This window comes from Dipteris shenzhenensis, chromosome 30 (genome assembly GCF_047967505.1).
Source record: "Dipteris shenzhenensis isolate YYH24624 ecotype China chromosome 30, Dip_SZ_1.0, whole genome shotgun sequence".
In the NCBI taxonomy this organism is placed as follows: domain Eukaryota; kingdom Viridiplantae; phylum Streptophyta; class Polypodiopsida; order Gleicheniales; family Dipteridaceae; genus Dipteris; species Dipteris shenzhenensis.
Window position 1 is genome coordinate 16833156 of NC_141625.1, and position 11833 is coordinate 16844988.

Below are 11833 nucleotides of genomic sequence, written 5' to 3' on the forward strand. Positions count from 1 at the left end.
CTCACAATGCATACATAGTTTAATGAGGAGCAAGAAAATTTGATTTGTAGTCATTTGCAGCACATGCACTCTTAGAGTTAGTGGACAAAATTTGTGGATTGTCATAACAAAGGAAGTAGGTAGATCAAGTGGAATCACCATGAAGGCTGGAAAGAAAGGAAGATGCGGGGCCACAGCTCCTTTGACAAAAGAGTTGACAAAACCAATAGTCAAGCTGCAGACACATGTTGAGCACCAAAGAATTCACCCAAATTGATGTTTTAAGATGAATGTATATTTTCTTCTTTCAAAACACTCACCACAACTGTGTTTTTTAACACTGCAATATCTTTACCAAACGTCCACTAACTATGTTTTTAAACATAGATACATACAAGCAGGATTTGTTTATAGTTCGTAAATAGTTTTAATTTTTGCTATGGAATACAGTATGACTGGATTTAGAATATTTTCTTGTAAAACATGTAAGCAACGATGTGTAGGAATAGTTTGAATCTTGTTACTGCACCAGGCTCTTCACTCTATGTCTAGCGTAGGCTTGGATTGATGTGATGGAGCAACAGCCCACAACCGGTAGGAGTTCTAAGGGATATCAAGACTAAAACCTTTAGTCTGACCTACCGAGTGTGGTTTGTTGTAATGGACTTCCCAACCAACCAGATGGCTGTTGTTGGGGTAAAGGGCAGTGTGCCCACCCACTTGTACAGTGCCCATGTATACTCATATATATATGATAGAGGAATAAGCTGGAGTAGCTTTTGCTCCACCACTTTTGGTGTCTCCTTACCCCTTTGTATGTGCTCCCTCTTCTCCCACAACTGGTATCAGAGCCCACGGCATTCGATCTGCTGTGAGGAGCTCGGTGAGAGGAGCACGGGCACTGCTTCGAGAGATCTACCAGGAGCTTTGGAGAGCTCGATTCTCTCATTCACGGAGAGATTTTGGGTAGACATCATCCAGATTTGTTTGCTCTACAACGCAACTGCAAGAATCACTTTGGGTTATCTTCCAACGCTCCAGTGCTCCAACAACCTGCAGAACCCATCCACGAGCATTGCTGGTTGGATGATAGAGCTTCGGAGCTCAGAGGCAACTTGGCTCGTGAGCACTATCTTTGTTGATGTGCTGCTACTGCGCAGGAGCTCGGAGATGCAGTCATTGGTAGCTACGTAGTTTTTTGTTGTAGGCTGTTGCCTTTGCTGTAGAGAGAAGGAGAAGCTCAAGGGAGCTTCTATAGTGTGGGAAAGGGCTCTTCTCTTGGTGAAAGGGCTAAATATGGTCACGTTACCAGTTTTGGAGTGAAGAAGCTTCTTACAGAAAGCTACAAAGTGTGTCGTGGAGGTTATGGGAGCTCACTGTGAGCTCATACGTGATTGCAAGCAGCATTTTTTTACCAGGATCTACTCTTTGGCAAAGGCTATTGAGGCCATAAGCCTCAAACTTGAGCAAGAGGGAGGAAATCAAGCCTCTATGTTGGGCGCCTTTGCTGGGTAAAAGAGTGTCAATTTTGCTTGTTGTAGTTCGCACAGTCCTTCGCCGATTGCGATTCCGTCGACGCCAGGCTTCCTAAAAAATTGCAATTGTGCTACCTATAACCTCACATCAAGGTTTCCTCCCGGCAGATTTGGGTCTTATTTTGGCACCATAGCCATTCTTAGCACTTGCAGGTTCCAGTCTTGGCATAGTTCTTTGCCATTGTCTCTAGCTCATCTGGGAGTTGTTGGGGAGCCTGTGGATTGCATGTTTGATGCAGTTGTATGCCTGGGAGATAGCCGGTGTTGCATTTGAGGTCTTGGAGCTGAGCATTGGCTGATTTTGGTCTCTTTCCTGGACATTTTGCAGAAGTACGCCTTGTGGACATTGTGTGGGTATGTGCTTGTGCACTATGCAGCTTCTTTTGGTTGCAGTTGAGCTTTGTTAGCTCGTGTTTTCCCGTGCATTTGGGTCCTGTTGGACATAATTTGCTGCATCTTGTCCGTGCTGGGCATTAGACACGCTCAGTTTCCTTCAGTTGGCTTGGCTCGGGGATAGGTGTAGGTCTCCCTGAGTGACAGTAGGCTAACAAAGACTCAGGTTAGGAGTTCTCTTGTCAGAGGCCATTGCAGATACTTTTGTCGACTAAGGACACATGCTTTGAGGTCATTTTGACAGTGATTCAATGGACATTTTGACAGTTTTACACCTACATGTATGGTGGTGTTTATGTAAGTTCATTGAACAATTGAGGAGGATGTATTGTCAATGACTTACCATTGTTTGGAGCACATTTCGGGGCTGTTTTGCTAGTGCTTTTGGGCTATTTTATTGCTGATCTGTGAGCATTCTCGGGGCTGATTTGGTTGGGCATTTTACTTGACATTTTGTTGGTGTTGCAGTTGACATATGGGGTGATCTGCTAGATGTATTTTGACCATTTTTGGGGCTATTTTTTGCCGGAGCAGATGAGTGCTGTAAAGGGCAGCAAACATTCAAGGAAGCTGCTGTTGCTGTTTTTATGACAAAACAGTCATTTTCAGGACTGAATATCTCTTTCCTGGTGCGGAATTGCACTTTGTGCCGAACTAGAAAGTTGTAGTTCAGAAAACATACTACAACTTTGCTTTTGGAAGTAAGTTGATCCGGTATAAGCCTGCAGGAGTTACAGCCTCTGCAAAACCACAAAAAGTTGCAGTCTACTGTCTATTTGTGACCAATGTGCAGGAAGCTGTTTTTCAGGTGAGAATATCTGAGAATCCACAAGGATTTGGCTCTTGAGGTCAACTGATAAGTTGTAGATCTTTCTACAAGCTACAACTTTGCTGTTTACAGCTTTGGCATCCGGTCTTTCGGTGAAAAGATATCACTGTTCAAAAACAAGGACAGCGTGTTATCTTACCCAAAGTGGATGTGATTTCTCTTGCACAACAGTAAATTACAAAAAGTGATTGGGATGTCACTTCAGTCCAAGGGCATTATTGGCATTTTGGCAAGTCACTTTGGCACATTTGGCAAGTTGTGAATGCTTGATTTTGTTGCCAAAGGAATTCACACTTGAGGTGATGCATTGGTGATGTATTAAATGCCATTTCGATGCATTATGGATTTGCATTGGTGGATGCCACACTGATGTTTATGGATAGTTGAGCTGGGCTCCTATTGCCATTGGTTGAGCAGACATTGCTCATTTGGTTCAATGCATTTCTTACTTGGATTGCCATGCATTGGCAGGTTACTGGATTGCATATATTCTTGTTTATGCCTCTTTATGGCTGAGTGCTTTTGAGCATTGGATCAGCTAGTTTATTTGGAGACCTGATTGGTCTGGACAACACTATATTTTTTGGTCATTTGGGTTGCCTATTGCACTATACTGCTCTTTGGTTGTGAGCTATTGTGCCACAGATATGGCATCTACAGCTGGTAGTGCCCTCTTTGATATTGAGAGGTTGGATGGATCAAACTTTCAGTATTGGAAAGAGCAGATTTATGATGTGTTAGTGCAGAAGAGGCAGCATAAGCCCATTCAATGCAAAGGTGTCAAGCCTAATAGCATTAAACAGAGTGATTGGGATGACATGGATGAGCAAGCATGCTCTATCATTTAGTCATCACTCTCGAAGTCAGTCTACTTGCAGGTACAGGATGGTGTACAGGGTGTAGACTGCCATGCATATGAGTTCTATACTCGTATATGCCAAATGTATGACCATGATAGTGTTATGTTATAGCATGATGGGTTGAAATGCCCTAATGTGCTGAAATACAGCCTTGATATGCACTCTAGAGGTAGATCAATTGGTAGAAACAGGTCATGTTCAAGGGGAAATTCCAAGAGCAAGTCTAGCTCTTGAACTTGTGTTAGATGTTTCTATTGTGGAAAGTATGGCCACATGAAAAAGTATTGCTGGAAATGGCTAAGAAAATGCAAGAAGAAGAGCAAGGTTAAGAATGACAGAAAGAAGGAGAAGAAGCATGTTGAGCTTCAAGGCGTGGATGCCAGGGTTTCCACTGACAGTAGCAGTGATGAAGGCATTCTTTTGTCTATGTCTGACACCTCATTCTTGGCCACTGATGTACCCATTCTTGGTGATTGGATGTTAGATCCATGTGCTTCATGTCATATGACCCCTCATAGGTCATGGTTCAGTGCATATCAGGAATGCATTGTGGAGAGTGGTTTGATGGGCATTGATCATTCTATGGATGTCTATGGTTATGGGGATATCCACCTTGTTATGCCTAGTGGCTCTATTCTTGTTCTACAGAGGGTTAGACATATACCAGGACTTGCTACGAGCAAGATCAATACTGGACAGTTGGTTGAGGTAGGTTATCATGTCTCTTTGGGTGATCATGCATGGAAGATTGCTAGAGGCAATCTGGTTATGGCTAGGGGATCATGGGTTGGATTCTCTTATGCATTGCATGTATCAGGTGTCCACGATAAGATGCTTATGATTAGTAAGCAGCCATCAATTAGTCTATGGTATGCCAGACTTGGACATATGTTTACTGCAGGTATGGAAGCCCTTACAACATTGAGATACATTCCTGTTATGGATGTCTCTCAAATTTTATCTCATGATTGTGATGATGGTCAGCAGTCAGGATCCTCTTTTGTGAGGAAGACAGTTAGTGAGAGGTATGTTGAGCCATTGCAGTTGGTTCATAGAGTTGGTTCATAGTGCAATTTGTGGGCCTATGCCTACCGTTTCACTGGGTGGCGCTTCTTACTTTGTGACATTTATTGATGTTGCTACAAAGTACATATGGGTATATCCGATTCGTCAAAAGCATGATGTATATGATACATTTCAGCGCTTCTTGGGTAATGCTGAAAATCAATCAGGAAAGAAGCTATTGAGCTTGATGATTGATGGTAATGCAAAGTTTACCTCTCCTAGATTTAAGCATCTATGTGATACACTTGGTATCAGGAGGGTGTTGACCACTTCTCATCTTTCTGCTCACGATGCCTTGGTAGAAGGCATAAATCGGATTCTATTGGACAGGATTGGTAGCATGCTACGATATGCAGGTCTTACCGAATGCTATTGGGCTGAGGCATGTAAGACAGATGCATACTTGCTTAACAGGTCACCCAGGAGATCTCTGGATGGTAGAGTGCCATTTGACTTCTTGACACGCAGGGCACCATGTTATGAGCATTTACATGTGTTTGGCTGCGAGGCTTATGCTCATGGTTCCCGATCGAGGAGATGTATCTTCCTTGGATACAGTGAGTCCAGTAGGGACTACAGGTTATGGGATTCTTCAACTAGAGAGTTGATACGCAGCCATAATGTCTATTTCAGAGAGGATGCTATGTTTAGACAGCCAGGACTGTGGATAGCAGGAGAGTGGTATTCCAGGAGGGTGTAAGTGCACTGATACCTCCGAATTCTTTGTAGGGACATCCCATATCCCTTGGAGTGGGAGGTTTTTCCCATGATGAGCAGGTTATAAAGTTGGGACAGCCACGATTACTTCCTGATTTTGGTCAGAGATGGCGGTCAGATGTCTCTAGTATTCCACAAGTTTATACTCCTATGGAGATTGTTGATGCATCTTCTATGGACAGTTACAGTTTACTCCCAGGATGCAGAGTGCCTCTTGCAGATGAGGATGAGGCTATGCATGGTGAGGAGGATACCTTGGCTAATGATGCCCGGTATGATCCATTGGCTGGTTATGCCAGGACAGATGTGGTTTCTGCAGTTATTGACTCGGGTCATATTGCGCATGGGATACACTTTTGGTTCTTGCTTCCGTTGTAGTGGGAGTTAGTAGCATGATTATGGAAGATTTTGGCAGTAGGGAAGCCGTTGTGGACATCAGGTCCTTATGCTTCCAGGAGCAGCATGCAGGTGATGCAGGTTGGGTAGACCAGTAGAGGTCTATTGTAGGGCATGTGCTTATGGTCACAGGTGGTATAGAGACATTTTCTTTGCACAGTGACAGTTCGGGTGCTATGGACTTACCACAGGAGCACATGGTGGTGAGAGTTCACTCTCCCAGTGAGATTTGGCATGAGATCTTGGTTGACAGACATCTACAGCTTGTCATTTTCTATCCTGCAAACCTGATGTCTGCTAGCAGCTTATCCTCTATGCACTTTGCACATTGTAAAGTGCCGATGGGCATAGGATGATGGTCTGGTCATCTTGTTTTTCAGCCTATGGCTGATTGTATTATATGTGTACTATACTCCCTTAAAGGCACACTACCTTTAAGTGGGAGGTTGTTGGGGTAAAGGGCAGTGTGCCCACCCACTTGTACAGTGCCCATGTATACTCATATATATATGATAGAGGAATAAGCTGGAGTAGCTTTTGCTCCACCACTTTTGGTGTCTCCTTACCCCTTTGTATGTGCTCCCTCTTCTCCCACAGCTATGACATCATATTGGGTAGACCTTTCACATGAACTATAAGAGGGAGCTGAAATAGAATATATCTACGTAAAGATAAACAAGTCATGAGGGTGGATCTCCAAACTTGGAAGGCTCACCCCATGTCGGGTAATGTATTCATAGTGGAATCTGACACCAACAATAGGTCAACATTAGTAAATGTATTCAATGCTTATAAGGAAGAGGACAACGAAAAGAGTCCTAAAGACTCTGGGTGTGCTCCTTTACTAGAGTTCGAAGACTCAATAAATTGTATACATAGAATGGCCACAATAGATCTGGCAATTACTAAAGCAACTCAATTTATGCACCTACACAATGATAAGCCTATCACCGTTACACCTTTTTACACCATAAAAGTGGTACTACCTAATCAAGTTGCATCTGCAATTGATAATTCCATGGATACTAAGGACTTAGATATAACTCCATCTCAACTTTGACATCAACAAATGCAACATGCCAGATACATGCCTTGGTAGATGGTCGAGCAAATAACAACATCATCTCATGGGAGACATTAAAACATCTCGGCCAAGTACTCCTTGAAGTCCATGATTTTGAAATTCAATCCATAGGAGGTACCTCAATTAAGGTTATTGGTTCTTTAATGCTGAATGTTTTCACGGAGTTGCATGGACAATCATGTTGTGCCTTGCAAGTTTTTTGTAACTCCTGCAGGTATCTTAACGGAAGCCATGAATCTTGGTAGAAGCTAGATCCAAGACACTCACAATGGGTTATTTGGTGATGAATCAACCCATCAAGATGTTCCAATAACTACCAACTGGCCTAGTATTCAAGCATCATCATAACAACCACTTCCACTTTTCAACCTCGGCAAGCACCTCACCAACAAAGAAAACGAAGAAGAAGAGCAACTAAGCAAGTGTGGGTCCGAAGAAACCTACTAGAGGCCTAAGGGGGTGGATCATATGTTTGGGTTCGGACAAAACCTCAACATCAAAAGCCACCACGCTCTGCAAACAACAAACCCCAACATCGAAGAATAAAATGATGCCATTCAATAAGGAAGGTACAACACCGTTGGGTTCCCACAAGGTTACTAACAAGTCCATGGATATTACCTTTGGATACCCAAGGTACCTAGTGCAACAAGGCCACCTCCATCATCTTCAAGTAGTAATGAGAATGTGTTCAATAAAGTGCACAAGAAAGACTAGAGGCCAAAGCCTTTAAAATCATCTCATCAACAACAAATGAGAGGCAACCATCAAATTCAAGGCTACCAACTATGAAAATCCAAGACAAAGATTGGAGAGCAGAACCACAAGAACCTACTTTAAAAAGGGAGAACCACAAGAACTTGCTTGCAAGGACAAGGGAAAAGCACCAATAATAAAAGGATCACAAAAAAGATCATCCTATACCTCATATTGGGTAGTTACACAAGAACACAGTCTTAGAAAGAGAGACAGTCACACAAGAACCTACTTGATCACTAGTCTATCAAAAAGTCATTGAATTCACTGCATCATCTTCAAGGCAAATGGTAGCTACACGAGCTTGTCTCCAAAAAAGACACAATAACACAAGAACCTGCCATGAAAAGAGGAATCTACTTTTGAAGCTACACAAGAGCCTTCCTTAATAAAAAATTGAACATCAAGCTTTGTGATAGTTACACATGTTGCACCAACCATATCAGACATAGTGGAAGTCACACAAGAACCTTCCAATGAGAATAATGAATTATTTTCATTGACAACTTTCTCAGAGAAGCAACCTGGAGCTAACTCCAACTCTCCCTCCTCTTTTTATTTCTTCTTATTCTTCTTCTTTTTTATGCTTAACACTAGTACCTACTTATCCATTTGAGCCTCCCAATGTAATATCAGTTTTAATTTTGAGCACTTTCCTAGAACCCAAAATGCGATACACCTCGTTAGCCATAGTCCTCATTTTAGGAGTTTGTATGGTGTATTATCAGACTCCTCTTGATTTGATGACTCAAACAAATAAATCTCCAGTGGTGCCATAATCTTATTGGGCTCAAATACTTCCAAACAAAGCCCTCAATGAAATATAATCCATAAAATGGATTTTGAAAGAATTTCAAAGCAGAGAAGCAAGGAAAAATGTCAGGCAAAACTTTGAACTTACAAACATGGCAAGTTAAAGGCATAGTCCAATACAAGTTCCACTCAAATGAAATATGGGACTTAATGAAGAGCACAAAAATGCACTTTACTTAATTTGCTAACACTAACACTACTAGGATCTTACATCAATCCCTACTAACACCTTCTTCCTACTAACTTACACCTTAGATTCTTCTTTTTGTTTTTCTTCCCTTAAAAGGTCACAAGTACTTAGCCCTGATCCATCCACCCAACGTCTAGCCCTTGCAATCACTCATGCCATGCCATGCCAATTATAGTGGAATCCAGTGCCACCAGATGAAGATCCATCCTCCAAGTAGCAATTCCATGACAAAGGATCCATGACAAAGGATCCAGTGAAGACCTATGAAGCAGTGCAAATGGCAAAATTTTACACGGGTGCACACCGAGGATGATCTTCATTGACAACGCTCTGACAGCCATGCCTTTTGCATGATCTAGAGGGCTAGATCAAGAACAGGAAGGAGGGCATGTTAATTGATTGGTTAACAATATGCCACCACCGGTTAGTGATGCCATTTGATAGATAGTGGCAAGTCCATAGAGCTAGGATTGTGCATTGGAGCCCAATAAGCCCAAGATGTTTGTAAAAGGATGAGGAAAGAGAGTGGTGTAAAGAGATTAGGGTTGGCCCTCCCTTCAAAAGGTGGAATGTATAAAAGGCCAAATGGTTGACTTTGGTCTTTACTTGTTGGTTGCACACATTGGAAGACAACCTCTCCTCCTCTTTGGAGTTGTCTCTTGTTCCCTCATAGTGCCTTTGATGAATGCCATGTTATCTTCTCCTCTTTCCTTCTTCTCCTCCTCTCCCTTCCTCACTTCCCTCTTCCTTCCTCTTCTCATGGTTATAGATTCACAGTGGCAACATGCCCGGAGTCGAAAGAGTGACACTAGTGGACAACATTTGCATGCATTACTCTCAACCCAGAGTAGCTTGGAGGAGTACTCCATCGGTGTTCCTTCAAGATCCCCATGACATGTGAGTACCGAATCTCTTCCTTTTTACAAATAGGGTTGCCACACCTAAATTGTTTTATAATTTGCTCCTCCATTTCACAACCTTGCATTTTCCATGAATGAATTCAATGCAATGCCACTCAGAGTCTGCCTTTAGATAAATCACTAGGTCCCACACAGACATTAGGCTATCAAACTTACTTGCCCTTACAACATGCAATGAGGGTCTAGGTGGCTGATAGACAGGACATTCAATAAGGAGACGTGAGCATCTATCTCCATGTAGCTTACTATAAGATATACATCATTTTAGCAAAATATAATCATCAACCTAGCAAGCTTATCATTTTGATTGCTAGGCTAATCCCTAAATGAGTTAACTAGCTAGACAAGGCCAATAAGTTAGCTATTTCAACCATGAGCTAGTTGGTCAAGTAGCTTGTTATTAGGGATTAAAAATCCCCATAAATAGAAATGTTCATGAAAAGTGAACATCAAATCCACAATGATGCAACAAATAGAACTTTGCCAAGTATCATGTTGGTGCAGTTACTGGCATGATGGTTGTAATAACTAAATCAGCCCACATCTAGATGGCTAGCTTAGATTGCCATTTTAAGCATCAGTCTTGTTGCTTGTTGCAAAAGAATCCCCCCCCCCCCCCCTCTCTCTCTCTCTCTCTCTTCAAGTTCACAATGATGCACATGAAAAGAAACTAGCATAATGTCTTGGGGGCATAAAAGATGGAAATAGATAACATTGGAGAATTGACTTGCATTGTGTCAAGCATTGTAATGGTGATGAAGATGGTACCATTGATGTGTTGATTAAGTGGAATGGCTATGGACCAGTATTTTATAAAGTCTGAGAGGGTATTGATTGAGGTGTCACATATCTAGGCCACATGGCACATTTTGGTATCTACATTATAATTCTAAGATGTGGACAAAAAGATTATTAAGGGCATATAAAACCTTCAATTATAACCTCGGGGAGCTATGTTGACAATCCCTCTAATTGTGGTCAATGGATGTTTCTAGATGTATAATTTATTAACTCTTTGCTTTTTCAATAAACAATTTCTAGAGGCACCATGTAGAGGGGTAATACTGCACCACATCACCTCAATTCTTAGTTTGCTTTGTTTATTTTTTTTGTGAATGGGGCTTCTACAATGAGCTATCTACATAAATAGTGGATAGCTTGTATACTTTGAACCAAAAGCAAAATTTGGAAGAAGATTATCAATATGCAAGCTACCATGCGAATTGCAACTTGCATGACTATCTAAATCAATGTTTGTATAGTCTCCAATGGGTGTTTGTATTTGTTTAGCTTAGTGTTAGCTCATTGAGTGGTGTGATTAGCAACCCCATTCACACCCCTGAAAGTGGACGTAGATGGATATCATTCAACCTATTCTTGTTTACATCCAAGTGACTTGGATTCTTTTTTAGCTCCAGAAGGATGATTGAGAAGATTGTTTGGTTATGTTAAGATATTGATAAAGTTATACAATTGAGAAGAGATATCTATAAAGTTATGCTAAGATATTGATGAGGTCATGAAGCTATGCTAAGATGTTGATAACGTTATAAAGTTATGCTAAGCTATCACAATTATAGAAGGTCTTTGTAAAACAAGATGGAAAAACTACTATGTGATAGTACTTTGTATCAATCATATCAATGAATTTTTCAACTATCTCTTATGCTAGTTTTGTGATTCATGAGTCTTTTGATAAACTGCATTAGTCCTTTCATTCCAACTATTCATTGCGCAATGGTCTAGATCAAAATCGTGATTGATTTGATTGCATAAAGCTCTTCAATACATTGGGTCTAAAACCCAAGAGGAGGGAGGGAGGGAAAGAGAGAGAGAGAGAGAGAGAGAGAGAGAGAGAGAGAGAGAGAGAGAGAGTCTCTAGCTTGCGCCAAATGGACATAATGCTATTCCTCTTTGAAAAAACTTATATCCAAGGGGTTTTTACCATTAACTAAAACCTCTTTTAATGAAAGTAAGAGTATTTTGAGGTCCCACTTAAATGCTTGAGAATGATTCATAATTAACATATCATTATTCATTAACCACTTTATAGGGTCAACTTGACCAAAAGCAAAGGAAAAGAGGGCTGCCGTCTAGATTAGTGAAGCAATCACCCACTTTCCATAGACCCTTAGAACAACCAAGAACATTCAAAGTGCTTTGGATTGTCTAGGAATTTGCATGATTGAATAACTTAGAAGTCTCCTTTAAGTATTTTTTTTTTCAAGTTGAAATTTTTATACACACACGCATGCGTGTGCGCACGCGCGCACACACACAGACACACCCCCTATTC